The sequence below is a fragment of the Malania oleifera genome, chromosome 4, assembly GCF_029873635.1.
Source record: "Malania oleifera isolate guangnan ecotype guangnan chromosome 4, ASM2987363v1, whole genome shotgun sequence".
Lineage (NCBI taxonomy): Eukaryota > Viridiplantae > Streptophyta > Magnoliopsida > Santalales > Ximeniaceae > Malania > Malania oleifera.
Genome location: NC_080420.1, coordinates 98,667,648 through 98,687,665, shown reverse-complemented (window position 1 = coordinate 98,687,665; position 20,018 = coordinate 98,667,648). Strand labels below are relative to the sequence as shown.

Here is a 20,018-nt window from a genome sequence, read left to right as displayed (position 1 = left end):
TGCAATCTTGTAGCCAATAACTTCCATAAGGTCTTCTAGAAATGGCTATGCAACTTTGTGCCTTTATCAGATGTGATTGTCTTTTTACGCCATGTAGTCTGACGACTTCCCGAATGAAAAAATTTCCAAATGGGTTGCATCTGATGCCTTCTTGCATGCAATAAAGTGAGCCATCTTTGATAGCCGATCAACAACTACAAATATGGAGTCAACCATGGTTCGAAATCGTGGTCGCGGGTAACGTCACGAAACGGTCGCGGGTGTCGCGGGTCGCGGGAGACGCGGCTGTTACGTAACGGGAAGCGGGCGTAACGGTCGTTAATTTTTTTCACGCATGCACAACCATGCCAAAATTAAAAAATAAACATGAAATCCATTAATACATGATTTTTAATGAATTTTGAAGGCTTTCATTCAACCTACAAATGCTTTTTAATAGGCATTATGATTTTTATATTAATTTTAGTGCACTGTTTAAAAAAAAAAGCATATTTTTTTATAGTTTACATTACTTTAATGAGTAAAAAGATGTAGAAATGTAAGAATCAATTAATTAAAGTCATAAAGTTACTAAAAATGAATCAATACTCAATAGACTTAATACTCAATATACACATTACACATACATGAATTTAAAAAGTGATTAATATCAAATATCAATAAATAGTTGAAAATACATGAATACAATATTACAAATTTATAACATAACACATGTCACCACCAAAAAGAATGACGTGGAGGGTCTTCATAATTTGCATCTGTATCCTGAGATTGGGATGGGAAATTATCTCCCCATCCTTGTGGAAATACATAGTTGAATGAACCCAAGTTTGCGTCATTTTGTTGTTGCTCTTGAAAATGTACTGGTGATGAAAATTCTTCTGAATAATGTCTATAAGTTGGGGTAGGGGCTGGCTCTGGGTAGTGTGTAGAAGAAGACTCACTAGATCCTGAGATTCCTGATCCACTGGGATAAAAATGTGAGTCACGAGATGCATAATGTGGACATGCTGGATGAGATCCATATGATTGTGATGATGAACCATCTAAACCAAAGTCGCCAAAACTACGAACCACACCATATGAATCTTCAGTAGAATCGCTAGGGTCACCACGAGCACTCCTTCTCCTGGATTGTGAAGATTGGTTCCCTGGAGGAATACCCAAGTCATAATTTTCAGGTATGTCATGTAGTCCATAAGGATCAGAAGGATATATATCCCTTCCAAATGATGTCCCTGTATCATATCCATAATTATATTCTACACCGCCGCCTCCACCACCACCACTGCCACCCCCCCCAACCCCAGCTCCAGCACCACTATTACCATCATCATCATTTGGTGGGTTCAAACCAAGATTGTCATCACTTTGTGTACGTTCAGGGCTTGAACTTGAATCATCATGCGCGTTTATTGGTGGTTGATCACCTCCTTCTGTAGTACCACCAACCTCTTCATTTAACCAATTTGAATTGTCCTGACCGTCGAGTAGTGGTGTCTCTCTCTCCTCTAACCATTGACTTAAAGGATCATCTTCTTCGAAAATGTAGTCCAAATTGATAGGATTGAAACCCTCTTCAATTTCTCGTTGGCTTCTTCTCATTGTACGTCTTAACTTTAACCTCATGTTGTAATGTACGAAAACAAGTTTTTGTAGTCTCATGTACTTTAATCTATTTCTTGTTTTCGTATGGATGAGGCTAAAGGTGCTCCAATTACGCTCACAGTTCGAAGCTGATGTGGTCTGGCTAAGAACTCTAATTGCTATTCTTTGGAGCTCAGGAGCACACAAGCCATAATGAATCCACCATTCAGCTGCATGAATAATTAAAAAGAGTTTTATGTTAGTATAGCGTATTTCAAAAGTCAAATTTGAACACAAAGAGAGAAAATGGAGTCATTCTCCATTATTTAGCTATATAGCCATATTTACCAGGATTTGTTTGTTTCACTGCCCTTTGAGCCAATGGGGTTCCAAAAGTCTCCTGCCTATCTCGATATAGCAACAACTAAAAAAGGATGATTGTGAAATATAATTAATTAATTAGATGTATTAATAATTATTCTTGAAAGTATTACAGAATACTAGAACAATTCATTATTCAATTTAATGGAACCAATACTTACTTGATTAATAGCCCGAATTTGAGTATCTATATCGAGTACCAACTTGGTTATCACTTTTTTAACTTCATCCATGACTTCTCTAGCAACTTCAGGAGAGGGTGGGGCACCATAAAGAAATTGTGGGTTCAAAAAATACCCTACAATTAAATTTAGAAACATATTAATCAATAGTTTTCTAATGCAACTATGCATAATTTAAAAGTTAAAATAATAAGAAATTGTATTTGATTTACACTTACCAACAGCGTGCAAATCTTGGTGCAACTGAAAACTCCACCGGTTGTCAATAATTTTCCAATAGTCTTTGTAAAACCGGTAATCTTTTTGAATGGCCAACTTCGCCTTATCAATTGCCTCGTATGTGAAGCCCATGGTTGGTTTTTCATCACCATAAACCAATTTAAGAACTTTCACCAAGGGTTCTTGCTTTTTAATTATATGAGAGGCCTTTTGCCAAAACTCTTTGCCTAAGATAATTTTCTTTGAATCATATGCTGGGCCTGATTTTGCCATTCCAAACCTTGAGTTTTTCCAAGCATCAGATGTAAACATTTCCCTTAGTGCTTGTTTATGCTTGACAATAGTCTCCAAAGCAATGAAATTTGTGGCAAATCGAGTGATGGCAGGGCGAAGTAACTCTATTATTTGTGAATTTCTTCATGAAATTCACTGTCCATGTGTGGTTGTAAATAAATGAGATTATTGTTCTTGCATCTTCTAAGACCTTCTTCACGTTACTTTTCTTACCAATATCTTCAAGAATAAGGTCTATGCAATGAGCTGCACATGCTGTCCAATAGAGATTGGGCCTCTTCTGCATTAATAATTTTCCTCCTGCCTTCATTGCAGCTTTATTATCAGTCACTACTTGGACAACATTCTCCTCTCCAATTTCTTCAACCACCTCGTCCATTAATCTGAAATGAAATTATAGATTCAATAATTACTACTATTTAATTAAAAACATGCAAATCCATAATACTATTTGCATATACAATTAAAATTAGAAAATTACCTGAAATAATATTCAGCTGTTCTGCTTGGCACATCAGAGGCATCAACTGATTTATGAATCACGGTGCCTCTATCGCAATAAACTAAAAAGTTTATAATGTGTTTTCTAGTTGGTCCTGACCAACCATCACACATAAGTGTTACACCTCTCTCCTTCCAAATTCCAGCAAAAGAAGCTATATAATTTTTCATTTCTTGATACTCTTGCTCCAAATAAATTTCAGATATCTCATAGGGTGATGGACCTTTCACCCCCTTTCCAACCTTTGCAGCAATATCAAGCATAGGCTGCATAGATGGAGAGTCAGCTACATTCGCTAGAATCCGATTATAAATTAGGAATTTTCCAACCGCTTTTCCTAATTTACTTCTTAAACCTTTCAGTAACTTTGTGTTGATTTTTGGTTGTTTCGCACTCTTGCTTCTTTCTAAAATAGGATCCATTGCCTTTAGTCTAGCTTCAGGGGCATCAGGATTGATCCATTGTCGTCCACTACCTCCAGCTTCTCGACCACTATAAGATCGAGCTCTTGCTCTATTGAAACCACTGGTAGCACCACTGCCAGAGCCACCTCAATCTTCATAAATATTACCCTTTCCAGTTGTTCTTGCTCGAAATCTTTGTCTCTCTTCCCATTGTTGTTGTGATCGCATGCTTTCTTGTCGAGCAAATCTCATACTTTCTTCTTCCAAGTCTTCTTCATCGCTCAAATTCTCAAAATCTCCTCTAATTTGGGCTTCTGCTTCTTCTTGCCTTTTTTGTTTATCTCTTTTCTTCTCAGCATGCTGTTGTAGATGTTTCATCATTTGTTCTCTTACTTGTGTAGTCACATTTGAGCATCCAGCTACTTGACCCTTTTTATGTGCCAAGTGTTGTTTCAAGCGTGTAATGCCCCCTTTGATTATCTTCCCACATAACTTACACATAATAACATGTCTATTACCATCCACCGCAGTACCAAAATGCCATCCAATATCCTCACTAGGTAAGTTTTCATTTCCTCCATCACGTGACATATTGATAGACTTAATTTGATGATCTCTACACAAAATATAAAGAAAATACAAAGTTACAACCTTCCTACAATGACAGGAATAATATAATTAGTAATTTAGTAAATATTAAATAATAAGTACTAAATAGTCCTAATTTTAAATACTTATTACGTAAAAATAAATATAATATTTGATTAAAAATAATAAGTAATGTTTATTATTTTTATATTTAAATAAACAAAATTATAAAATATTAGATTTTTTATTACAAAAAAAATATATTCCTTTATCTTTAAAAAGATATTTTTATTATTTTTTATAGCTTGATTTTATTTTCATTTATAACTATAAGAAATTAACATTGTAATTTTAAAGGTGAAAAAGATTTTTGCTCTACTTTCATATACATCATAGCATCACAAATAGAGATTCATACATTACAAATTGACTATTTAATTTTTTAAGCATTTTCTCAGTATATGGATTAAATTTAAATTTTTCTACAAATTCCAGTAGTAATTAGTAAAAATCAAATTTATTAATGTATTAACTATTAGGTTAATTTTTTTTTTTATTAAGTTATCAATTTTTACTTTATTTGATAACTAAAAACAAAAAATAGATGTAAACATTTATTTTACCTAATTTTAAATTTAAGGTCAAAATGATTTTTTAAAACTTAAAAAATATTAATAAACAGGGTCACCCTACTCAAGAAATGGCAAGTAGATACACATGTAACATAAAATGGGTGACAGATGTTATTTAATTTTTTTTTCTTTTATAATATGAATATTATTTAATATTTTTTCAATAGATGGGAGTGAATATGATATCTTCTTTATCAAAATGATCACTTTGTCCAGTTGAGATAAATAGTATGTTAGCCAATTGGTGCCATGAATTACTTTTATTTCTATAAGTTTAGCAAATCCTAAGACTAAATATTATAATAATTGTGCAGAGTATTCCTTGGAATTCTTTAAGAATGGTGAAAAATAGAGCTCAATTAAGCCTAGATAATATAAAATGCCATCACATGGATGTCTTGTGTACAATGTACATACATTATTTTAATGCTCTGTTTAGATGGTGAATGCAGTAGTGGATAATAGGATATTAAAATATTATTATAAAAAAGGCTTCAATTATTATTGGTAAATATTAATTATTTACTAACCTTAAAAAATATTAATTATATACTATTAATAATTGCTTGCTATGTCATGGAATTAATTTTCATAATTATCTTTCAAAAAATATAATACAATTAAAATATTTATAAATTAAGAAAATTTTATTTTACATAATTATTAATGATTTCTAATTTTTTACTCTATTAAATTACTTTTTTTTTTAATTCAATTTAACAAACCTATTTTACAACAAAATATAATTAAAAAAAAAAAAACAGAATGAAAAGTGCTATGGGTACAACAAAATATAATTTAAAAAAAAAAAACATAATGAAAAGTGCTGTGGGAGTTGAATGTTAGTGTTAGAGTGTCTCATACGCTGGGGCTTGGGAGTCGAGTCAGACCGAGAGAGGGGAGGGATTCGAGGGAACTCGGAGGAGCCTCGAAGGAGCGAACTGCGAAGGTTGCGAAGCACAAAGTTGCGATGACTCCAAGCTCTGAAGCTGAAATGGAGAGGCTGGCTGGTGGCGACTGCGACGATTGGCGGAGGAAGGTGCCGACTGCGACGACTGGCGGAGCTGCTGCAGACTTGTTGCCGTCGCCGGTGACTCGCCAAGTTGCTGGAACTGCAAGTCTGCAATTCCTGAGTCCTGGAAGGTTGCGAAGTGCGAAGATGAGTAGATCTGCTCGGTAGCCTCGGTGTGCTCACTCTCAGGCTTCAAAGCCTTCTTATTGCTTCGGCCAACAAATTTTCAAGGTCAGTTTGTAACTTTCCATTTTACCCTTTGAATGGCAGATGGGTGTGGGGACTGGGGAGAGGGGGAAAGTAGCGCTGCTGCCTGCAGCAGAAAGCCTCAGTGAATCTGCGACCTGTTGGCCATGTAACGGTCCGTAACGGATGTTACGGCGTATAACGTTGGGGTATCGGCCGTTACGTGCCGTTACGTCTCCGTAACGGCCGTTACGGCAGTGAATTTTTTCCGAACCGCATTATCGGCCCGTATCGGTTTCGGGGCCTCCGATTTCCGTTACGTATCGGCCGTTACGTAGTGTAACGGCCGTTATTTAAAACCATGGAGTCAACATCATGGTCATTTGAGCACAAAATCAATGCTACCATCAACCCCTGGGGCTTTAGGCATTGGTAAAGGAGTGTAAAGATCTGTATTCTGTAAGTGCGACACTGTTCAACATACTTATACACATCTTAGCGCATGGAAGGCCAAAGCACCTTTCAGCCACTAACGTTAGTGTCTTATTCCTGCCAAAAATGACCTCCTAAACCTCCCCCATGCAATTCAGATGTCAAGTATTCCCTTAACAAACCTTGGGATGCATAGTGTTAGGGAGTGACAATGTAATGGGGAAAAAGGGGAGAGAGATACAACTATAATTGTATTCTCCAGGGATTTAGAATGAATGTATGAATATCTATGTTATCGCTTGTATGGTGATTCTCTTGTAGATGAACAATACAAGTAGTTCTTTTCATTGTGGTGTTTTGTTGCCTTGGATTATGATGTCTCTAATTGTTATAGTCTTATTCGGGGTATAAGAATATATTGCTCATGTGAAATCCTATTGTTCCTTATTTTTCTTGAGTATTGGGACTCACTTGGTGTTCGTGCTTGCAGGCTTGAACGTGTGAGAGTTGGCTGACTTGTCGAGGGAGAGCTCTCAACGAGTGCCACACGGCCCTTACTTGAGTCCCATTTTGGGGGTCCGTGACAGTTGGTATCAGAGCACAGTGTGTGCGAGCACCATGCGTGGGATTATGAGAAATAAGTCAGGAAGAGTGAAGCGCATTGAGGCGCTTGAGACAAAACTTGTAACCCTGGAGACAACGTGCGGTGACCTCCAAGGGTTGGTGGCAACATTGATAAAAGAGACAGGCGTGTCCACAGAGCTTGAGACCACCAAAGAAAACCCTAGAGAAAATCTCTATGGGGTATCAAAAGTCGTAGAGAGACTTGAGGAACTTGAAAAATTCATTCCAAGTGTGAAATCCCTGGAGAAACGGCCAAGAGAGCTTGAGGCCTTCCAGAAGAGTATCGAGCAGTTGGAAGCTTTTGAGAGCAGGCTAGAACATATTGAGGGCATATTGCCATCTCTTTCGTCCCAACGGGGAGAGCCAATAGAGCTTGAGGCCGCCTTACGGGAGCTAACGGATAATCTTGATTTCCTTGCAGAAGATGTTAAAGTGTCCATTACTGCTTTGAAGGAAGATTTGAAGGAGATGGGTAATGTCCAAAGTGCGGTGGTCCAAGTCCAGAGGGATTTACAAGAGATCACTGCGAAAGTGAATGCAGTGGCACAGTTAGCCCGATGGCCAGTTGCAAATGCAAATGAGAGTTCTCGATGGAAGGTACCGGAACCTAAAAGTTTTGGGGGTACACGAGATGCAAAGGAGCTAGACAATTTCTTCTTTGATATGAAACATTACTTCACGTGCTCCCGAGTGGATTTAGAAGTGGACCGGGTCAATATGGCAACGGTATACCTGGTTGGGGATGCAAAATTGTGGTGGAGAACTAAATGGAATGATATTCAGCACAATAGATGCGTCATTAACACATGGGAGGGGTTGAAACAGGCGTTGAAGGACCAATTCTATCTAGAAAATGTGGAGTATATAGCAAAGTGCAAAGTAATGGAATTGTAACAGATAGGCTCATTAAGGAGTTATGTAAGGGAATACCAAGCCTTGATGTTGGACATTGTAGACATGACTGAATCGGATAAACTGATTCATTTTCTTCGGGGTTTGAAGACATGGCCAAGAAATGAAATACGTCGGCAAGGTGCTGGTGATCTCTCTTCTGCTCTCGCTGCTGCTGAACAGTTGGATGACTTTTCAGATAATTCTGGGAAGCGAAATTTCCCTACATCCGCCAATAATGATTCCCGTCCCAACAAAGTGTATAAGCCCACAAATGGGGGAAGGGATAGGGAGACAAATAGTTCTTGGAAAGATAAAAGAGCGCCCATGAATAGGGAGTGGAGGGGCGGACGAACCGGGGGTGGAGAGCGTCGACCGATCTCTTGTTTTCTTTGCATGGAACCACATCGAGTGGCGGAGTGCCCCGAACATAAGGCTTTGAATGCTATAAAGGCCCTTCGAGGGGAAACCGAAACCCCGACAGCAATTCCAGAAGAACAACCGAATATGGTGGGAGCCTTGAGATTTTTGGGGGCATTAGAGCGTCAAGTAATTAACAACAAGTCTCAGGAGAAGGGACTAATGTATGTTGATCTACTTTTGAATGGAAAGAAAATCAGGGCCATGATTGATACAGGGGCCACCCATAATTTCATTGCTGATTCTGAAACTCAACGGTTAGAATTGCAAGTAGATAAAGATGTGGGTAAGATAAAAGCAGTGAATTCTCCAGCGTTAACCACGGTGGGGGTGGTATCTAAAGTGGCATGCCAAATGGGATCATGGTCTGGAACAGTTGATTTCACTGTGGCACCCCTTGATGACTTTGATGTGGTATTGGGGATGGATTTTCTTAAAGTGACACGCTCAATGTCGATTCCAGCTGCGTATTGTCTTGTGATAATGGGAAGTGCACCTTGTGCAGTCCCCGCAGCCTGCAATTTCGATGAAAGGAAGTTGCTTTCAGCCCTCCAATTCAAAAAGGGAGTAAAAAGGGGAGAATCTTCTTTCGTGGTTCTACCAATAGTCTTAGAAGATGCAGAGGTAGGGAAATATCCATTTGAGATTAAGGAAGTTTTAGAAGAGTTCAAGGAGGTGATCCCGGAACAGCTACCAAGGGTTTTACCACCTCGACGACAGATTGACCACGAAATTGAACTTTTGCCAGGAGTAAAGCTGCCAGCATGTGCCCCTTATCGAATGGCGCCGCCTGAGTTAGCTGAACTTAGAAGGCAACTGAATGATCTTATTGCAGCAGGGTTCATCCAACCTTCAAAAGCACCTTTTGGGGCCCCAGTGTTATTTCAGAAGAAACAAGGTGGTAGTTTGCGCTTGTGTGTAGATTATCGGGCTCTTAATAAAGTGACAGTGCGCAACAAGTATCCCATTCCACTGATTGCTGATATTTTTGACCAGTTAAGTACAGTTAGATATTTCACGAAACTGGACTTGAGGTCGGGATATCATCAAGTGCGCATTGTTGAGGGAGATGAACCGAAGACCACCTATGTCACTCGGTATGGAGCTTTTGAATTTCTTGTCATGCCTTTTGGGCTAACAAATGCACTCGCTACCTTTTGTTCTCTAATGAATCAGGTTTTTCAGGAATACCTTGATCAGTTTGTGGTTGTTTACCTTGATGACATAATGATTTTCAGCGCATCCTTAGAAGAACATAAAGATCATCTTCGAAAGGTTTTTCAAAAACTCAAAGAAAATCAGTTATATGTAAAAGGGGAGAAGTTTCGCTCAAAAGCGCATTAAATTCTTGGGGCATATCATTGAGGAGGGCCAGATACGAATGGATTCAGCTAAGGTAAAAACTATCAAGGAGTGGCGAGCACCTACATCCGTTAGAGAACTGCGATCTTTCTTGGGTCTAGCCAACTACTATCGAAAGTTTATAGAGGGGTACTGCAGAAGAGTTGTATTGTTAACAAATTTACTGAGGAAGGGGGTACCATGGGGGTGGTCAGAAGAGTGCCAATCAGCATTTGTTGAATTAAAGGAAAAGATTGTAGGAGATCCTGTGCTAATCCTTCCTGATGTGACAAAACCGTTTGAAGTGCAAGTAGATGCTTCAGACTTTGCATTAGGGGGAGTTCTCTTGCAGGAAGGGCATCCAGTTGCTTTTGAAAGTAGAAAATTATCGGGTGCCGAGCGGAACCATACAGCATAGGAAAAGGAGCTTCTCCCAGTGGTACACTGTCTTCGGGTGTGGAGGCACTATCTCTTGGGGTCCAAGTTTGTGGTAAAAACCGATAATGTGGCAGTTACTCACGTTTTGTCACAACCTGGATTAACGTCAAAACAAGCCCGTTGGCAGGAGAAGCTAGGTGAATTTAATTTTGATTTTGAATATAAAGTCGGGAAGATGAATGAAGTGGCCGATGCTTTAAGTTAGAAAAACCGAATTGGCAGCATTGAAATTCATCAGTCATCTATCAACTAGTTGGGTGGCGTTATCTTTGAAGAATCTTATCAGGGAACATTTAAGCACAGACCAGCAGGCGCAGTCCCTGAGCACACTTATAGAAGAAGGAAAGACTCTACAATTCTGGGTAGAAGATGGACTGATTATGACTAAAGGCAGGAGAGTCTATGTGGCCAAAGCGGGAAACTTGAGGAAAACCCTACTAAAAGAGTGCCATGATACATTGTGGGCTGGTCATCCGGGATGGCGAAGAACTCACGCATTGATTACACAGGGGTACTATTGGCCGAATATGCAAGATGATGTGATGAGTTATACCAAAACTTGCTTGATCTGTCAACAAGACAAGGTTGATAGAAAGAAAACCTTAGGTTTATTAAAGCCATTGCTTGTTCCTGCCAGGCCATGGGAGAGTGTCTCTTTGGACTTCATTTCCTCGTTGCCAAAAGTAGAGGAGTATGACACAATTTTGGTAGTGATTGACCGGTTCTCAAAGTATGCAACTTTCGTACCAGTCTCGAAGCCATGTTCAGCAGAGAAGACAGCTCAGCTATTCTTCAAGCATGTGGTGAAATATTGGGGTGTTCCAGAAAGCCTAATCAGTGATAGGGATGTTAGATTCACGGGGGGATTTTGGGGTGAACTCTTTCGCTTGATGGGTTCAAACCTTAATCTGTCCACCAGCTATCACCCACAGACAGATGGTCAGACCGAACGTTTTAATGGGATGCTAGAGGAATACTTGCGCCATTTCGTTAACTCCAATCAGAAGAATTGGGTTACTTTACTGGACACGGCACAATTCTGTTTTAACTCCATGAAATCTTCTGCTACTAATAAAAGCCCTTAAGATTTTGACAGGTCAACAACCGTCTCTCCCGCACACTTTGGATGGTCCATACAAAGGAAATTGCCCAAAAGCATACCAATTTACGAAACATTGGTTGCAAAACATTGAAGTCACTCGAGCTCAGTTAGAAAAAGCATCGAAGCGCATGAAGAAATGGGCTGACAAAGGGAGATGACCACAACAATTTGAAGCTGGAGATCTGGTTCTTGTAAAAGTGCCACCGGAGACATTTCGCTTTCTTCGTGGTAAGGATAAAAGGCTATTACGCTGTTACGAGGGTCCAATTAGAGTGATCAAGAAGGTGGGACATGCATCTTATCGGCTTGAGCAGCCTGAGTGGATGAAAAGCCACAGACGTCCAGTCCATCCTGTATTTCATGTAAGCAATTTAAAGACGTTCCACATAGATGAAGCAGAGCCGCACCGACAAAAGCTAAGGAGATCAACCATTTTCAGAAGGCAGCCTGTCAACAAAGAAGTCCAGGAGATCATTGCAGACAGAGTCGTCAATACAGAAGGTCGTCAACAACTGCAATTTCTGGTTTAGTGGCTGGGGCTGGGGGAAGAAGAGAATAGTTGGGAAACCACAGACAACCTTCAGCATGCCATACAGAAGATTGAAGATTTCAGAAATTTGAAGAACAGGACATCAACTTCGACATCAGAAGAGTGAGACGGCCTTCTACAACACATCGACGAGGATGTCGATAACATGAGTGGGGGAGGATGTTAGGGAGTGACAATGTAATGGGGAAAAAGGGGAGAGAGATACAACTATAATTGTATTCTCCAGGGATTTAGAATGAATATATGAATATCTGTGTTATCGCTTGTATGGTGATTCTCTTGTAGATGAATAATACAAGTAGTTCTTTTCATTGTGGTGTTTTGTTGCCTTGGATTATGATGTCTCTGATTGTTATAGTCTTATTCGGGGTATAAGAATATATTGCTCATGTGAAATCCTATTGTTCCTTGTTTTCCTTGAGTATTGAGACTCACCTGGTGTTCGTGCTTGCAGGCTTGAACGTGTGAGAGTTGGCTGACTTGTCAAGGGAGAGCTCTCAACGAGTGCCACACGGCCCTTACTTGAGTCCCATTTTGGGGGTCCGTGACACATAGCTTAACACCCTTGAACAAAGCCATCTTTCACCACAAATTCTGCACACATATCACAATCCTTAGCTGTGAATTTCTCAAGAATTTCAAGAAAATAAGGGATTGTTTTGTATTATTCCTTGATCAATTCCAACCCAACAACTAATATATAGTTTTTAGCAAATAAGCCCTTGTACTTGGTGCACCTGCCACATTATTTTGCGGACCAGCCTTATATCTCATTGTGAAAGTTTCTGCGCAAGAATGCCACCCATTTAGCATGCTTCCAACTTAGCTTCTCTTGGGAATTGAGATACTTCTAGGCTTTGAGGTCAGAATTCAAATTAAATTCCCTTTGAACATGGTAATGCTGCCAGAATTTCATTGCTTGGATAATAGCATAAAATTCTGGGTCATAAGTAGAGTAGTTTGCTGAGCCTTGTTGAGTTTCTCGCTGAAATAAACCACTGTTCTTCCTTCTTGACCCAAGACAACCCCAATTCTGATCTTTGATGCATCACAATCAACTTTAGAGAGCTTATCAAAGTCTGTTAAGGCCAAGTCGGCTTGTCGGTCATTGTCTTCTTTATCTCCCCAAAGCTCCCTTCAGTCTCCAATGTCCAATTGAACCTCTCTCCTTTGAGACACTCAGTGATAGAAGCAACTACAGTGCTGAAACTCCTTATAAATCTCTTGTAAAATGTGGCCAAACCATGAAAACTCTGATCTCTGTAATTGTTCTAGGAGTAGGCCAGCTGGTTATAGCTTCAATCTTTGATGGAGCAACTTCTGTTCCCTTTGCTGGGATGATGAAACCTAGGAGATAAGAGCTGTAAGATAGCCCTGAAATGGTTATCGGGACTTTTCTTTTCTGTGCTGTACACCAAAATATCATCAAAGTAAACAATGACAAACTTTTCAATGAAAGGTCTTAGCCCCTGATTCATAATCCTCGCGAAGGTACTGGTTGCATACTTGGAAAGTCCGAAGGGCATGACCAGCCACTCATAGAGCCCTTCCTTGGTCTTAAATGCAGTTTTACACTCATCTCTATGCCTGATTCTGATTTGGTGATAAACCTTCTTCAAGGCAGGGTCTTAAATTTCGATTTTGACTCAAATTTCGAAGCTCTGAAAGTTCAGAATTTCTGATCTCAATGTCAATTTCGATCTCAATTTGAAAAAATATTGGAAATTAGTAGTAAAGCATGGAATTCTTTTATGAAACTTTAGAAATGGTTAATAGACATAATAATATAAGTTTTAGGACTAATATTTTGCAAGTTAAATACATCCATGTTGCATATGAGGTGAAAAAGTTGCAATATAATATGTGTGTCAAACATATTTATAAAATAATGTGCATTAAACATATTCTTAGCTAATATAAATGAAATTCATAAATCATTTAAATTAAATGAAATTCATAAATCATTTAAATTTTATTTATTATACAAATAATGATAATTTAGACATGAATGGTTAGATAAATGTTGTTGTAAGTTTACTTTTTCATAATTTCAAAGGTCCTTATAATAATATTTTTGTTTCAATAAAAAAGTAAAACAAATTAAGGGAGGAATTTCACTTCGCCCCTAAATCTCCCATTTTGAATTTTGAGGAAATTTCATTTTATAGTTAAAATTTTGACAAATTTTTCTATAATTTTGAGATTTCGATAAATTTTGGATGATTCGTTGAAATTTCGATAGAAATTATGTAAAACAGAAATCAACTGCCATTTCGATTACGAGGGTGATGGAAATCAGAAATTTCGATGTAAATTTCAACAACTTCGTGGAAATTTAAGACCATGTTTCAAGGCAATCTTGGATTAAATCTGAATCCAGCTTGCTTGTCAAGCATATCATCCAGTCTTGTGATAGGAAACCTGTTTTTAATTGTGATTTTGTTGATAGCCCTGCTTTCCACTCAAATTCTCCAAGTTCCATCCTTTGTAGGAGTGAGTGAAGCTGGTATGGCACAAGAACTTAGTCATGTCTAACAAACGTCTTGAGTGTTTTTTTTTTTTTTTTTGAACATTATTAAACCTTAAACTTGCATCATAACGGTGATTTTTTTTTTTAAAAATCTTTCCTGCGGGTCCAACCATTTTTTTCCAAGCAAACTGAATGAAAAATTCGGCTGACAAAATGACCCTCCTCATCTGCAACTTTTAGATGCAAGGACATGCAAAAATGCAGGTTACAGAGGCTGAGAGAATGCCATTTTTGCTTCTGGGAATAGAACATGCATTTGGAAATATGATTTACACCACAAATGTGAGATTTGGAGGCAAAACCCAAGGAACGTCCATTGATTTTGTTGTAAGTGTGGACTTGCTTCTTGCTCTTCTTCCTTTTTTTTGCAACATGAATCCAGAAAGGGCAATGCAGATTAAGCATTGAATGGCAATTCAGAGGGAATAAGAGGAGTTGTCGAACCCAGGATTTTCATTTATTTAGAAAAAAAGATCTCCTTCCACTACTCTGATTTATGCTTCTATTCCAGCTTTTATGGGTGTCTGGCTTATATGCTGGCAAAACATCTGCCTTTTGCCCCCACATCTGCTCCTTCTCTGACAACTTTGTTGCTAACCCTTGCTCTGGTTGAGCTTCCTTGCATTGACTTCCTTCATTGCTATTGTTGGCAGCACATGACTTGTTTGTTGACATGATCATATGATGGAACTTGTAATCACTAACTCTGATTGCTGAGATCCTGGTGAAGAGCAACTGCAAATTGTCACAACTCATTCGTAAATTCCCAGATTTCAAGATTATGTTTTTTTTTTGGTTTGATTCAGTTTGGGTACTATTAGTCACTGGGTTCAGCGTGGTGCACAAAGCTCCCACTTTTGCTAGGTATGGAGAAGGGGCGGACCACAATGAGTCTATACTACGCAGCTGTGTCTTGCCTATTTATGCATGGCTTGGCAAATTCTGAACTTTGAGATTACAAGCTTCATTCACCAGGTAGTCATGGACAGTGGATGAGAGAAGAGGAATGGCTGATGGGTTGAGAATGAAGAGAGTATTAAAAATAAAATATTATTTAAAATTTTATTGATGGTAGAAAAAGCATTTTGGGAAAAAAAAAAGAAAATAACACAGCCAAATTCTGTTTGACCCATAGATGGTTGCTTGATGGAGGGTTAAGAAATGTTATCAAATTTTGATGTCAAGGATGGTCAATGTGATTTTTGAATGTCAGGAGAGGACCAAGAGGTCCCTGTATTTTTAGCAAATGTGGGGAGGTTTGTGTATTTTATCCTATATTATATATTGAAAATTATGGTTTTCGTGTGTTGCATTTGTTGGAGAGTATAGTTAAGAGTTATACTGGTGATGATGAGGAATCTACTTTACTTTTCTGAGGACACCAACAACATAAGATTGCAAAGCTGATATCTAGGCTTGCCAGATGCTTTAAGTAGGTTTAGTTTCTGCTCAGGAGACTCCTGGGCAGGTACTTAAAGAATAAATTGCTCAATGCATCGTTACAAAGAAGTTAAATTATATACTTTTTAGAAGATCTATAAGGCCAGCTTTGTAATTTGAATTAGAATGCTGGTCTAAGAAATGACACAAACAAGAAATAAGACAATTGCAAAACCAAACCCATTTTTAGTGGGTCCAGAATTGAGTTGTCATTTCCTTTCAAATGCTTTCTTCGTTGTCTAATGAAGTGCTAAGGTGTTTTTATAGTTAGTGCATGGTCAAGTTTGAGAATCAGTATGCCTAAAAGGTGTTTTTATAGTTAGTGTGTGGTGGAGTTTGAGAATCAGTATGTCTTGGGCTGTAAGCTAAGTATCATTTTTTTTTTGTCAGTTGCATGGGTATTTTCAGGATAACGTTCCTTATTACTGCCAAAGCAGAACAGAACATTGCTGTTAGTTCAGTGTTTGTCCTTAGCATTGGAGGATGGTGAATTTAATGGTTCACGAAACAGTTGGTTAGATTTTTGTACACGAAGTCCTTGGGTAAGAACATTCAGGATGATGTATCTTGTAATATTTTTGTGGTTGTTGGCTAACATTAAGGGTTGAGGGTCCTTCCTGATTGTTGAAAATGCGAGAAAGCTGAAATGTGGTGGCATTTTCTGATAACTGTCGAGAGAGATGCTGTGTTGGGAGTCGACCAACGCCATTCTAGTTTGTTCTGATTTAGCAGCTTTTGTATAAGATTGTCCTGATTGTGGATTAAAAACAAACATTGTGCATAAATAACAATGATCATATTGGTGGTTGTGTAGTTGATGCATGTGTCAAAGTGCTACTAACTAACCCCTCCAGGCAATCTGTTTTTGCATGATTTTCTCATCAGAACAAGCATTGGCTTGCTCAGTTTTTGAGGTTGGCGCTGGCTGGCAATATCGATTTTCTTATTAGTGTAGCTAATTGGAGTTGGTGATGGTGATCGATTTTGTATTGAATAGCACAATTTTGTGGACTTGCTTGCTGCACCAATCCTGATTTCAGTTTTTCTTTGAATTCAAATTGTAGTGGATGTACAGATTTCTAGCAGATCATGTGTCGTGTGGGCCTAGTGGTTTAATGTCTATAGTTAGGCCCAATAAACCAATTGGCTCTCAATAACACCTGTAAGGGCTTATTAAGTTCTTGTTGGCTTTCCTTGTAATAGTGTGTTATGAAGGATACAGGAAAGACTTTTGTTATTTTTATTGAAACTGTGCTGATGAGTCAAGGCCGTTGTCTTCCTTCCTCAAGTTCAGATTTTCTGTTAGACCATAGCAGAACTTCCTTTTATTAATTAGAGGGGTAGGTTCTGGGATGTTGAAGAAAATTGGAATGATATATTTTGGGGTGTTAAATCAAGTTTGGGTCAGTGGTGGGTATTGTTGGAGAAATGCCTCAACTATTCATTCCAGTGGACAATTTACATGGCACACATCCTATGAGGTGGTAGTGCACAAAAGTGATTTGATACCTCCAAATTCAGTTCAGAAAGAATTGCAAGGGCAGAGGAATGTTGCAGTTGATCCTTTTAATGTGAATGGGGAACAAAGACAAGGTGAAATCTAGGCGTTTTCGATATGAGAAATTTGTGTTAGTAGGACTAGCAATAGGAGAATTGGAGTTAGGGCTAGAAAGAGAGAGGATATGAAAAGGGTAGAGAAAAGCTCATGTTGTCCAGCTCAATTGCACCCAGCTGAGTAATGGTTTTGTTGTTCATATTTGGGAATTTACTTGGGTGTGATTTTGTGATCTGCTTTCCCTTTTTCCTGGTTTTTGTTAGCTTTGCACGTTGTGTGATGGAGTTGTTTATTCCTTTTTTGAGTTCTGTTGGGATGCGTTCTCTCGGGATTTCCATTTTTGTAGGTCCTTTAATGGTAAGGAGGTGCAAGAGGTCACTTATTTGTTGTGCTTGCATGAGGGATGATGTCCCTCCATTGGGACGGATTACCCATTGTGGGTTCTAGATTCTTTTGGTGAATATTCTTGTTAGTCTTTCGTTGAGCATTTGTGATGTAATTGGTGTATTCCCAAGGGGGTGGGGGTAAATTGGAGATTTTAAAAGTATTCCTAGGTCAAGTGATCTATTACAACAGTATTTCACAACCTCGGGTCTGTCAAAACAGGTATTAATATATTAGATATATGAACAACAAAATGATTTGTACAAGTAATACAATTCCAGTATTTTCCAATCAAGCAAAAATAAATATCTCAGTCACAAATGCAGTAATCTCAACAAATAGATGTAAGCATGCAAGAGCAGGAAAGCAAAGAGAATATAGTAAGAGTGACACAAGATATGTTATCGAGGATCGGCAACTGTGCCTACGTCCCCACCTTAAGCCGTAACTCAAGGATTCACTAATGCTCTTTTTAATCGGGTGGAGAGACGCCACTTACACTCTCCTTATGGGGTGGAGACTCCCCAGCTCAAATTACGGAGTTGAGCCACAACCAATTCTCCTTACGAGGCGGAGACACCTCAACTCAATTACCAGGCTGAGCCAAATTGTGCACACTTTATAGGATGGTGCAAATCCTAGTTCTCCTAACCGGGTCTGAACCAATCTGGGACTCTTCACAGGAGGAGTCTCCCTCTTCCGGCCACGCCTGGAGTACAACAGATATAAAAATTAAAGTACAACCAAATTGCTTCTAAAAAGTAGATGTGTACAAGTTGAAGCACTAAAATGCACTCACACAAGATATGAAATTAAGCTCAAGTGATTATGTGAGGTTTTTCTCTAAAAAATATATTTATGTAAAAATGTGAGAGAGAATGATAATGATGGTCTTTGATCTAAATGCAAGATATTCAATAAGTGTTTTTTTTTTTTTTTTTTCAAGGATCAATAGCCCAAATAATATCTCCTAGAATGTTTCTCAAAATGAAGTGTAGGAGATGTTGGAGATTTTGCTGACAAAAAAATTTATGCAATAAGCACAATGTAAGTCTTTGAATTTTGCAATGAATATGCAAGACTCACAAGCTAAGAAGAGTTTTCCCAACCAATATTTATCAAAGAAATAATATGGTAAACTCTCAATGATTACTCTAAAAATGATTTTCAAAAATAAAAGCTTAAGTGAGAGTAAACTGCTTTGAATATAAAGATATATGCCCAAATAAATGATTCCTTAAACAATCCTCAAGAGCAATAAATTTGCTAATGAAGAAAGTAAAAGATATAATCAAATCTCTCTTAAAAATGATTTTGAAATGAATAAGAGTAAAAGAGTACGAAACTTTTGCTTGATTTTGAAAAATAAAGCTCAAAAATATTTCAGAGGATTTTCAATCTAATCTCTCCACTTAAAAATGAGTAATGAAGGGGTATATATAGAGTCTGGGGAAAATATGACTGTTTGGGACATGAAGGGTATTTTTAAAATTATTTAATTAAAAAATTAACCTTGATTAGCGGTGAAAAATGACTTGACCCGAGAGGTTCAGTTGACCGGCTGAGGCATTGGTCGGCTGATCATTTGAAAATTAAACTCAACTCGAGAGGGTCGGTTGGCTGAGCAAAGTGCTAGTTGGCTGGCCCCTTTATGATTTTCAAAATTATGCAAGGCTCGGTTGGCTTAGGACAGAGCCGATTGGTTGAGTCAGAGGCAAAAACCTAACTTACGAAGGTTCAATCGGCCGGGCATTCTTTAGGTTCATTTAGACCGGTCGGCCAAGGATGGTCGGTTGACTGGCCTTTTTAGAAGAAAAAGGTTCGGTCGGCTGACCTTTTCAGAAGAAAAAGGTTCGGTCGGCCAAGGCTTCACAAAAACAGCCCACATGGCAAGGTCGGTCGACCGAGCCATTAAGGCTTTGAAAGGGTCGGTCGCTTGGGCTATGGTAAAATGCAAGTTTGGCTTTATTTTTACTTTGAAACATTTTAAAAACCTTTTGTATGTTTTTAGACTTTGATGAAAATGGTTTTTCATGAAAATTGTTGGTCGCCTAAGGTCTGTCTATGGTCATTATTGAGCTTTCATCCATATCATGCATGAGATGCATTATTACAATCCAAAAACTAAATGCAATTACAATAAAAAGTAAATATCTTCTTCTTTCTTGCGCTTCTGATCCATCATGGAATACGCCTAGTGTATGATCTTGAAGTCCTTCATGGCTTCCATTTTCTTTCTCTTATGTGTGATCTGAATTGTAAACCTGCTCAAGCGCTTTTCAGATAACCTGATAGTTCAGAATTTTCTTCTCACCCTTTCATGC

General features: G+C 38.3%; 1 protein-coding gene across 1 annotated transcript in view; it reads left to right on the top strand.

Annotated features, from left to right (window-relative positions):
* The window catches only part of LOC131154130 (probable inactive ATP-dependent zinc metalloprotease FTSHI 5, chloroplastic), a 136,125-nt gene that overhangs the window by 80,525 nt on the left and 35,582 nt on the right, over positions 1 to 20,018 (top strand). The window lies entirely within an intron of this gene.